Raw genomic sequence first — 12092 nt, 5'->3', positions numbered from 1 at the left:
AAACCCTAAACCCTAAACCCTAAACCATATTGTGTCGATCTTGAATTTACATCTAGAAGTATTAATCGTGAATCCATTAACCGTAATCTTTATATAGTAAAACAATGTGTTTTCAAGAGGTTTAGTACCTAAGTTTAGGTGGGGCTGTAATGTATATATTCCTTTTTCCATATATATATATATATATATATATATATATATATATATATATATATATATATATATATATATATATATATATATATCAAATGGAGACAATATTCATTTAAAATTGGGTTCAAAAATGAAAAGAACAATATCAAATGGCCTTTCTAATTACATAATAACATATTTAGTGTTTTTTTTTCTTTTCTTTTAAGTATATATTACTAAAATTTGTTGTATTAACTATTACTACAAGAACCGAAGAGAGATATTTCGATTGTAAAACCTACTCCCTTTTTGATTCACAGGGCATGAAGAAATCAATGCGGCCAAAGGCATCAAAACGCGAAGATGGGGTCGATTTTATCAGTAACATCCGGATGCCATTCTTCTTTTGATTCTTTCACGTCTTTCATCCACAGAAGAAGCAATTCGAAGTAGCATTTTGTCCAGACGATGGAGGTTTTTGTGGACTGCACTTCCCTCTCTAGAAATAAGCGTACCTTGCAGAGAAGAATTCAAAAAAAAACGAATTCAAAGAGTTTGTGTATTGGGTTTTAGCAAGCAAAACCGTAGATTTGGATAGTTTTCGTCTATGTTGTGAGAATATATACAGTATGTCAACAGTCGCGCGGTGGATTCATATGGCAGTTACGAGAAACGTCAAACAGCTTAACTTGACATTTTGCCCTAAGGAGAAGACTGAAGCTGTCGAGTTGCCTCATTGTCTGGTGGCTTGCGGTTCGTTGGAGGTATTAAAGTTGGAGTGGGTCTTAAGTCCTGGCCTATGTTTGCCTAAGTTTAAGGGGTTTCCGGCACTTAGGGTTCTTGTTTTGAACTGGGTTGACTTATTAGACGACAGAGTTTTGGTAAAAGATTTTCTAGAAAGTTGCCCATCGCTCGAGGATCTGAGTTTGTTGGAATGCGAGCTAAGCAAATTTTATCTTCTTTGTATTTCATGTCCGAAGCTCAAGCGGCTGAGTATTGACTGTGAACATAGGGCCTGTTGTGACATTAAAATTTCTTGCCCAAAACTGGTGGATTTGAATTTAACAGGTTATTTGCCTGCTAATATTTTCTTTGACGGTTTAGACTCTTTAAAGAAAGTTGTTCATGACGCTATATCGGTGAGGAGCAATATTGTACCTGTGTTGTTTCATGGAAATTCTCATGCCAAACCTTTGTGGTTGGACCTTTACTTCTTGTGTGAGGTAAACGTTTGTTCTTTTTCACCACAATTTTCTTCGTTTTGGTTCAATTTATTTTTGCAGGGTAGTTTCTGCAAGGGTCATTACCACTTTTGTTTTGTTTTTTTTTCTTTTAATTAAAGAGGACAAGAGTGCAAAATATGGAAGTTCCATTTGGCACCAATTCTTCAGCATGACCCTTCTCGATCTATGATTTTTCCTTTCAAATTTGGTAGTTAAATTCTATATATATTATGTATCATTGGTTTTCATCAAATCTTTATCATTTGAGTACCTATTTATTACCATGAAGAATAACTTCAAACCTTTACTTTTGTCATTATCGTAGTGCTTTAAATCTGCATGTGATCTAGCTCTACCTAATCTGAAGACTTTGGTGCTAACCACAACAATTGATGCCTTCATCTTCAATGACCTCGTCCGAGTTCTCAAAATTTGTCCCAAACTGGAGTCTTTCAAGTTGACGATTAGAAAGGTATTTTCATATCAAATGGTTTTTTTAATTTTTTTATGCATCACACCCTTGAAGCACAGGGGCTAACTTTCACACTTTCCTTGGTCAGTGTTATATTTTATTAAAATGAATAAAATTAAGAAAAAAAAAACTACAATAAAATCTGCCGGTATGGATCGACGTTGCCTTATGTGTATTAAAATGCTTACAACCTTCTAAATCGATTTATTACAAAAAACCTAGATTATTATTCTAACAATGTATTTTTTTATGTAACTATATCAAACATATCAGTTATCAATAAACTTATGCTTTTCTTTGATCATGATGTAGGAATTAGCTGGGCCAGAACTGGATGAGTGGGAGTGGCATGAATACGGCCCAAGGGGAATCATGACTCCTGATGAGAAAAGTTTGGAGTGTTTTGAATTTAATGGTGAAAGGCCGAAACTAGATTGGGACTGGGCGCAGTGTGGACATGGATTGTTGGAAATGATTTTCAGTTGGGGGTGTTAACTAAAAAGCCAGCTACTCTTACTCTTTCATTGGTGGGTGTAACTGTCAAACTTACCACTCATGCATGTTATTGGGTAACTAGATTTCTTTGTCTTATGTGGATGTTTTTTGGATTTGAATTTTGTTTCAACTGTTACTAGAAAATACTTGTTTGCTTCTACGATTTTGTTCATATTTTTGCTATAAAAGCTACAACAATATGTATGCAGCCACAACAACGCCAATTGTAAGTTGTAACATCAATATGTATAACTAACTACCTCATCATTCAATTGAACCAATTGCAACATCAGTAACTAAATCAACTACCCTGACTGAGCATAATATTTGCAACGCTACAAAAACATCATGTACGTATGACAAATATGTATGTATGACAGGTATTTATGTATATGACAGATATGTATGTACATATGACTTGTGACCCTTTTGTAAACAAAAATAAACTCACTTTGTTTGCCTGTGTAACGAAACAATTGTAAGCTGTCAAGAGACAAAGTGACATTACTTGAGAAATTTGAGAGAATTCATCCCCAAAATTTGATTCCAACTGATGTTGGGTTTAGTAAACATATAAGTTTCATTTGATTGGGTTTACTGTGATCATAGGTTAACAGTCTAAAAATGTAATTCTCCATCAAAAAAATTTAGTGTAGAAAATGAAATTTATATACTTAGGTGACCATTTAAGTAGCAACATACGGGATTTTAAGGTTGAGGTATACTGTAAGGACATCGAGTATCTTAAAGAAAATAAGAATTGAACTGCAAACGGTGAACTTAGGGAAAATCCAATTCATGGGATTTTTTTTTCTTCATTGTAATGGGGATTTTTACTCTAAGACTAAAAGACTAAGGGTGTGGTGGTTTTTTTTGTTAATGATAAAATGGTGCCATATAGGCGTCGGTGGTTTTTTTTGTTAATGATAAAATGGTGCCATATAGGCGTCACATATGATTTTACCATTTTTGCCAATGACCATGGTGTTGGTAATGGATTTGCCTATGAATTTTTTTTTTTAAATTTATAATTTAGAATTGTTTAATTAAAAACTACAATCATATTAGTTAAATAAAGTATAAATTTCATTTAAAATCCTAGAAAATTAAAATAAAATGAAATTAAAAAAAACTTCATTCTTGAAAATCCAAAAAAAACCTAAAATTAAAAATAATTAGAAAAATAAAACATCGAAATTTTGTTGCGTTTAAGATTCCACTTTTCCTGAATCGATGCTTTGACCGCCTTTGCCACTTCTTGATCTTCGGGGTCGAGGTGTCTGACGTCTTGCATTATCAACGAATATTCCGTGAGTCGAACGGTTTCTACCATATGTTTCTCCAAGGTTGTATTTAATTGTGCCATTATTTCCTCCGATTTTGTTTACCACCCGGTTACGACCGGCGAATTTGAAGACGTTGCTTTTGATTTTCTTTTTCCTCTTGCTTTTGCTTTGTCCCTGTTTAACATCCCAAAAATACTAGAAAATTTTTCATTTTTAATCAATCAAACCATTCATTCATTTGTTCGAAAAGATAATCAAAGTAATAATATTCTCAAAACATCAGAGTAAAAATCACAAATAAACACTGTAGAATAAACTCTAGGGGATGTTGTGCAGTCAAGTTGGGTCCTTCCCATTAGAATTGGAAGTACCTAAAAAATGTTAAACCACAAACCGTAAGCACAAAGCTTAGCGAGTTCCTCAAAATACCACATACGATACATATATATCAGCTCGAAGCTGTAAGTGGTCTATTTCACCCTCGAGTCTATTTCAACTCAATCGATGTTTTTCAACCGAACGGGTCTATTTCACCCTAAGTCTATTTCAACTCAATTAGTGTTCTTCAACCGAACGAGTCTATTTCACCTCACATACATATAACATACTGACATATCAGCAAGAGTCACAAAGACAACAAGCACATAACGACACCTAGTGTCATACAATACAGTGAGAATACTCACCTCAATCCTGAAGACAAGATAAACCACCCATTCAAGCTGATGATATCCAGCCTCCCCTTGTTGAACATATCCATAATAAAACCCTAATTAACAAATAAGGAAATAACTAATCCATTAAGGGTCTAGGCTCACACTTAAACCTCCTTTGGGAAAAAGATCATTTTCCTTTCTATACTAAGTCCCAACATGGTTGACCAAAAGTTAAACCGGTGAAAAAGTCAACAGTCAACACTCAGTTGACTTACGCCCTACATACAAAGGTTACACCCTGCATATAGCCTCAGATCCCAAAAACGTCTATTAAGCTCTTAATACACCAAGCCAAACTCTCAAACTCCCAGATGTGATCTAAATGAATATCTTCATGGATAAACTCTCTAACTTTATGCATTTGTATGGTTACGAAGAGCACAATATCAAATCCTAAGTCCATAAAGTTATCTATTTCTCAAGAACTCATGCATAGATGGGTGAGAGTGCCTAAGCTCTCATTTTTATGACTCAGTATCCTCAAAACATCAGAAGGACACACTGAAGGAGGCACTCCAATGGTTTGGAGTAACCTATACTCACAAGAACCAAGATTAATGGACAAAAAGCATAAAACCCATGACCTAATTAGATCTAACAAATGAAACATCAAGATGCAAGCTTTATACCTTCTAGAGATTAGTGATGAAGTGCAAAGTTTGGATCTATAAAGCTTAGAGCTCACACTTGTTTCTCCAATGGACTCCTTCTTCAAGAATGCAACCAAAATCACACTAAGGCTTCCAAATTTCACAATTGATGGTTAGGGTTTCAAAAAAACGGTATGAGGTGAGAGAGGCTGGTAATGGGAAGGGTTCCATGAAGTTAGAGCCCTTAAATGGGGCTCAAAACCTTAAAAATAGGGTTTTGGTCAGCAACAATTACGCTCTGTGTAACCTAAGTTATGCCATGCGTAGTTCATTAAAAAGGTGATCAACATTCACCAAGTTGTGCCCTGCGTAGGGCCAAACCCCATAACTTCCAAATTCAACTTCAAATAACCATAACTTCTTCGTTTCAACTCCGTTTTCGACGTTCTTTATATGAACGAAAATGTAACGAAGACCCCACAATTCTATCTAGCTACTTTTTGCTTATCACATGTCGAACTAAAACCATAATCCACGCAAGAAGCCCAATCTATAACTTTTCCCTTTCTACCCTTTGGTTCCAACACACGAATCAAAGGCTTAGATCTCGTAAATAATGCTATCAATCTTTAATAAGGTCCAAACTTTACTTCCTCAAAGCCCAAATCCTTTACATGATCGAATTACGACCCCAAACCCTGAATTAAGAAACATCCGAAACAGGGTGTTACACCCTTCCCATAGGATGACGAGGACCGTCTGATGACACTTGTTGTGAGTTCGTATATGAACTCGATTTGCTTCTTTTTGAAGGTCTCAGAATGTCTTCATATTTTCCAATGTAATTCCACCCAACACTATTTTTAACAAAATCTCAAACATGCATGAATTTAAAAGGTTTTACCATGTCATCCAGGAATGTTGCATGTGTTTTTCGCAACAAACTCGCATCACTTTCCCCGCTAGCCCATTGGTTTTGAAAGTTTGTGTAGATTTCGTTGCAATGCGTGACAAGTTTCTTTACACTAGTCCATTTTGATTTGCATTGATCGCTCGTCCAATAATTCGCATCTCGACCCATACCCCTAAAAAATCGCTATGTAACATGCAACCAATAATCTTCTTTATTCTTTTTGACCCCATCTTCTCAGATCGGCCTTCCCTTTTTTGGTCGAACTTCTTTTTTGGGTCCGGAATCGTAAACATGTTCTGGTGAAGGTGTAAAAGGCGGTTGAGATTAGAATTGGAATTGAGTTTCTGTTTCGATTGGGGGTGTTGGTCATGGTGGTTGAGTTTGGAATTTTTGTGTATTTGGAACGACAAATAGTAGTTGGGAACACTACCTACAAACATTTGGTTTTGTTGTGGCATTTGTGGTCGATAAGGTGGTGGTGACGTCAGATCATAACCGAAGAGCAGAATTGGATTGGAAGAGTTGGAAGCATTTTGATTGTTTGACATTTTGAAAGTAAAGTGGTTGTGCTTGGTGTGGATTAAAGAGGTGGTATGTGTGTGTATTTATAGTGTTTTTGGTTTAAAAAAATAATCAAAAGCCCCGACGGTCGTATAGCCAACGACTATATACTTTCCAACATTTCTTTTTCTCGTTGATATAATCTCACCAATGAAAAACAAAGCCGGACAAATTTGTGTCACGGGCCGGTGTTCACCGTTCACCGGCGGTTAACCAAGCTACGTAGGTTTTCCAGTGGAAAGTAAACCCCAACACTGTTTAGCCTAACCAATATATTTAGAGCTAGTATTTGAAAGAGAGTCTTGGGGTTTGACTTGTGCAAGTTTCTCTAAAAACCGAAGTACATTGCGGTTGTTAATAAAGAAAGATTCTAACCGAAGTACATTGCGGTTGTTAATAAAGGAAGATTCTAATGGAAATAAAAAGGACACAGGACAATAAAATGGTTGGAAAGGTACGATGGCCAATTGATTATATAATTCTTGGGGGGGGGGGGGGGAGGGGGTAGTTTGTTTAGGACATCATATGATAAGAGTTATTGAATTTTTGAAAAAATTTATGGCTGACGTTTTGGCTGGAATTAAGTTATGGCATTAGAAGAATCGGTTGATATGAATCACATAAAGTTTGGTAGAACAATAAGAGTCAATTGAGGGTGAACTCTAGTTTAATTTTCTGAGTGTGAACTTGATTTGTATTTGTTGATTCGTGACGGTAAAGATATGTATTTATAACATCAATATGTGCATGTATCTTCTTGAACACCATATGTAACAATAAGAACATTGTATGCTTGGCATTGTGTATATGTATGTCGAACAATTCTTCATTACCCATTTTTGTTCACAACGCGGTGGGTCACCGGAGAACCTCCACAACCCATCCTCGATATTATATCTTTATCCTTGTCTTTTCAGATCTCTTAAAAGAAATTACTTTTATCTCTGTCACAAGAGAATTGCAAACCAGCACTCCTCTTTGCTCCTTTTTCACCGCTCTTCTTCCTCCACCCCTTTCACTTATGCAAACTCATATTATCTCTCATGATACAAAGCTTCAAGAATTTTCAGATCTCAAAGATTAATTACCACTTAAAAGATGTATATTTTTTTTTGTTTCACGATTTGATATAATGTATGAGTAAATTATGATTATTGTTTATCTTTAATATGGTGGAAGAATTCCATGTCCGTTTTGTAGATCAAAATATCATATTTGTCAAACCTATTTTCTAAATATAATATCTACCTTTCTTAAATTTCCAAATATCATATGTGCCAAATAAAATTTAATATGTTATATTCAAATTTAATTTTATAAATCGTTATAACTAGGGTGATATTACCCATGTTTTGAGATGACATAATTTATAAATTTTGTATTATACGAGACAATTTTTGTAATTTTTTAAACACATGAAACATTTATGTGGAAAATATATGAACACACTTTTATTCTATAATTTAATTTACAGGGCCCGTTTTCATAATTTATTTTCTATGTACAAACGAAACCTCAATTTTGTAAAACTGTTATTAGCATTTATGGTGAAATCTAAAATAACAAACTTTTGTGGCCAAAGTATACAAATACTTGTATTGGAATCAGATTCAATCCTGTTGAATGAGGAAGAACAACGAAATAAGACAGATGTTTATATGGAGATGAAAATACCATGAAATAATATCGATTCCGGTGTCATTAAAGATAGAAAACTATAATGAAATAAGAATCACATATCAATAAACCTGAAGATGGCGATGGACGATGTCACGCCTTCCCCGGCCATTGGCGGAAATGTCGAGTGGTGACGATATTTACACAGATTACCTAAATCACAGAGCACAAAGCAAAACTACCTTTTTATTAAACCAATATTTTTTTATTACATGGAATAAATAAAACCTATCTATCTTCAAGTCGTTCTTTATTGCGTTGATCCTTACTCCATCCTAGGAATACATGTGATTTTGTACACGTCAACTTGATGTTGTTGAGTCCACATGTTTTGAGATAAACATATAATAAACTCTTTTGAAAACTTTTTAAGAATTATTACAATGATTATGATCATTTTACTTCTATTCCTTGTTTCCTAAGTTTTATTATATTACCTCTTTCAAAATTTCCTTTTATTTGGTAACTTAATCCTATCTTATCTTTGTAAGATACTTTATCGTTCTTATCTTGTTATCTTTTTAAGATCCTCTCTAATAAATGAAGGTTTTTTTTGCCACTTGTCACACTCTCATTTAATTTTCCAAATGTCATTTTGTGGTTATTTTGAATTAATTTTTTTTCCACATGTCAATTTATGATTTTTTTATTATTATTAAATTCCATATAATATTTTAATTTAATAATTGTAATACATCATCTCTAATAAATGAAAGTTTTTTTTTTGCCACTTCTCACACTCCCATTCAAATTGGCAAATGTCATTTTGTGGTTATTTTGAATTAATTTTTTTCCAATGTCATTTTATGAGTTTTGTTTTTATTAAATTCCATATAATATTTTAATTTAATAATTATAATAAATGTAGTAATAATTAGATATCAATTTCATTAAGGAACTAATCTTTTAATTTCGAAATTTTCAAAAGTAAAGCTCATTAGTTTCTTTTATTTATTTAATTTATTTGTTTAAATTTAAAAGATAAAAAATATTTCTATTATAATAATTCATTATTTTTCTTATTTTCTTATAAATTTAAAGTTCTCAAATATTTTGACATTTATAACTAACTTTAAAAAAAAAAATTAACCCATGTAATACATGAGTCTCACAACTAGTATTCTATTAATCCTAATTTAATATCTTTATAGGATACTTTACCAATCCTATTTTATTATTTTTAGGATATTTTATTAATCCTATTTTACTATTTTTTTAGGATATTTTATTATTCCTAACGTATGTTATCTACCACTCTAAGGCGTCCATGTTGGTAGTCGGATCTCTACGGTGGTTGTTGTTGGATTAGGTGTCTAAGCCCATAACTATAATTGGTATAAACTTGAATTGATAGTAGCATAGTCCTTTTGGGTTGCCTTCAAACCTGACAATTGAATATGATAACTGTTAGAGTGAGAAGAATGATTTATTAATTTATTACTTGGTTAAGAAATTAATTAGAAATCAAAATAAATTATTTATTAATGTATTATGGAAATAATATATTAATTAGAAATCATAATGTTTAATTAATATTTAATCAGAAATCAATTTGGAATTAATTTTGGGATTAAAGGAGTTAATTGAAACTGCAGGGACTAAAGGTGACAATGTTCCATAGTTGAGAATTGAGCATTCTAGAACCTCCCTATTGAGGGGTGAACGAAATCTAGATGCTCCTAGGGTTTCCTTGGGCCCTAAGGGTGCCTTGGATGCCTTAGGGAGGAAGTTAAGGGATTAAGGTTATCTTAGACACACCTGCATAATCCAATACCTTCCTTATCACCTATATAAACCCCTATAGGGTTTGATTTCGTCCACCACTTGATTCCTTAGAGGACTTCCGAATTTTTCCACCCTTCTCTCTCTCTCTATAGTAATCCTTGGTTGCTTGAGTTTTTTTGTGAGCCATTAGAGGCGCGACACTTGTGGCGCTTGCTACCAAAGGTCTTTCAAGCATGGATTCAAGATTGTTTACAATAACAATCTTAAAGGTACGTATTATAACATTTTATTATGTGAATTTTGATTATTATACATAGATCTAGGGTTTAAACTTTGTTGTTCAAGTTTACATGTTCAATTAGAGAAAACTTAGATCCAATCAATTTAGGGTTGCATGCACACACAGGATATGTTGTAATGTTCAAAACCCATCATGGTATCAGAGCCTAGGATGGTTTTCAGTTGAACTTGATGCAGTTGTGAATCGTTCAAAGGAGAAGGGAGCAGAATTGTCATTCTGTTCATAGAACTCGACGAGTTCATATTTGGAACTCAACGAGTGCATTGCACCGACTCGACGAGTTGGCCTGTTAGATCCCTGATTTTTCGATTTTGATAAATGTTATCATGAATTGATTATGATTATTAACTTAATTCGTTTTTCTGCCTAAAACATTGAATTTTTTAAAAAGGTAATTGTATATCCTTATCAAAGTTCATGATTTGGTTAATTTTGTGGATAAAGATAAAATTAAGTTGTTAATTTAATTATTAAAATTTTAACCTAGTATTTTTGAAAAGTTTTAAAAATACACCATTTGGTTTTATAATTTGAAATTTAATTAAATAGTTTAATTTTGAAATTTTAAATTTAACAACTCTAGTATTTTAAAAGATTTAAAGTACATCCTTATGGGTGTTATTAATAATGTAATTAAGTGTTTAATTAAAATATAATTAATAATCCATAAAAGGGTTAGATTTAATCAAATTAAAAGTTTGATTTATTAAAAGACTAAACCCCTAGTATTTTAAAAGATTAAAATAAACCTTATACTATATGTAAGATTAAAAGTTTAATATATATATATATATATATATATATATATATATATATATATATATATATATATATATATATATATATATATATATATGAAAAGTCAGTCTTACCGTTAGTATGCCTCATTCACGAAGCTAGTCTATAAGGGGAGTTTAAGGAAGCGGCATATAAATGACCGTCATTGGGTATCCACTCTTACCCACCGCTCTCTTGACTAGTGGAGGGTCGTTAGCCGAATGGTTTTGATAGGACACTAAACTCTCATTCAAAGTATAATGAATTATAAAGTAACTAAACCATTTTCTAAAATCCCATTCTTAGTTACTTTAGGAAAAATGTGAATTTGATGCTAACCCATGAAATTGCACATTACACTTTATCGGTCGTTAGTGGAGCGTGTGTGGTTAACCGACATACTAATATAGGGCTAATATTGTTGGAAATGGGTGTCTCGTAAATTATCATTGAGTTAATGGAGCGCGTGTGGTTAACCGACACATTAATTTCAGATCATAATGACATCGAGAGTACCAAGCTAATTTGCATGGTTATTCACATCTCGTTTGTGATCCTCGGCATCCCAATCACAAAGTGAGAGCATAATTGAGATTAAACATGCCATTGAATAGTTCAATGAATCTCAAAATATCTAGGAGTTTCATTTGATTGAAACTGGTAAATGCTTACCTACCTAAAATAGATTCGAATTTGATTACGACATCCCTCTTCAGAATTCGAATAAAAAATATGGATCCTAACTTTAATTTTAAAATTTTTGCTTAATAATTAATTATTAAATAAATCAACTAACTCGAACTCTCTTTTCCTAATCCTTCTGGAAATAGTTTTCCTTCTCAATCTGAAGATGATCTTCCACAAGTTGATCAAGGTGAAAGAATGTTCCCTTCTTCAAATGGTGGAATTGGAAATCATGATTCTCCAACTCTTCCTCCACCTCCTCCAATGATTCTCCTCGACCTACGTTTTCTTCAACTAGAAAAGTTCAAGGTTAGTCAAGCCCTGTTGGCATGTAAACACCTAGATGGAAGTTATGTGTGTGCACATGTTCTAAATATGAAGTCACACATTGACATATTGGGAATGTTGGGTGTCGTTTTCCCAAAGGAACTGGATGTTGACTTGGTTCTTCACTCGCTTCCTGAATCATATAGTCAGTTCATTAAGGACTACTATATGACTGACAACGACGTGACCCTAATTGATCTGACATATTTGTTA

At 33.1% G+C, this 12092-nt stretch overlaps 1 pseudogene across 1 annotated transcript; it reads left to right on the top strand.

Annotated features, from left to right (window-relative positions):
• The first annotated feature begins 517 nt into the window (after positions 1-517).
• LOC145112454 (F-box/FBD/LRR-repeat protein At5g56420-like) lies at positions 518-2451 on the top strand (annotated as a pseudogene). Its single transcript, XR_013710528.1, has 3 exons — positions 518-1355; positions 1681-1827; positions 2140-2451. The product of XR_013710528.1 is annotated as an F-box/FBD/LRR-repeat protein At5g56420-like (transcript).
• The last annotated feature ends 9641 nt before the right edge of the window (positions 2452-12092 follow it).

The sequence above is a fragment of the Lactuca virosa genome, chromosome 5 (assembly GCF_052849685.1).
Source record: "Lactuca virosa cultivar CGN04683 chromosome 5, Lactuca_virosa_CGN04683_v6, whole genome shotgun sequence".
Lineage (NCBI taxonomy): Eukaryota > Viridiplantae > Streptophyta > Magnoliopsida > Asterales > Asteraceae > Lactuca > Lactuca virosa.
This window is presented reverse-complemented; position numbering and strand designations above follow the sequence as displayed.